This window comes from Dendrobium catenatum, unplaced genomic scaffold, assembly GCF_001605985.2.
Source record: "Dendrobium catenatum unplaced genomic scaffold, ASM160598v2 fragScaff_scaffold_1029, whole genome shotgun sequence".
In the NCBI taxonomy this organism is placed as follows: Eukaryota; Viridiplantae; Streptophyta; class Magnoliopsida; order Asparagales; family Orchidaceae; genus Dendrobium; species Dendrobium catenatum.
This window is the reverse complement of record NW_021319491.1, coordinates 217,257-217,707: the sequence shown is the minus strand read 5'-3', so window position 1 is coordinate 217,707 and position 451 is coordinate 217,257.

Below are 451 nucleotides of genomic sequence, written 5' to 3'. Positions count from 1 at the left end.
TTGACAACGCCTCCACCTCCCTTGATGACGTCCCTCTTCCTGTCAGGGCAGAAGTTACAACGTGTGATCGGAGGCAGCAACAGAAGCTCACTTGCTGTGAAGGTAACTTTACCCTTTCGCGCATTTCTTCGGCCAAATCCTGTAGGAATGCCAAGCTAGAGAGAGTCTATGTGGAGTTTAAACAGGATTTAGAGTAAATCATGCATAAATCTTGTTGTAATCTTGCCCTAATCCTACATAAATCCTTTTAAATTATGTTGTATATATTAATTACAATTAATTACTTTTAATTATAATTAAAGATAACTATTATAATTAATTATAGATTAATTATAATCAATTATTTCTAATTATAATTAATTATTATTAATCATAAAATTAGGCATAATTAAATTAATTATTTTTAACTATAATTAATTATTATTAATCCTTATTGATTATGATTAATTAA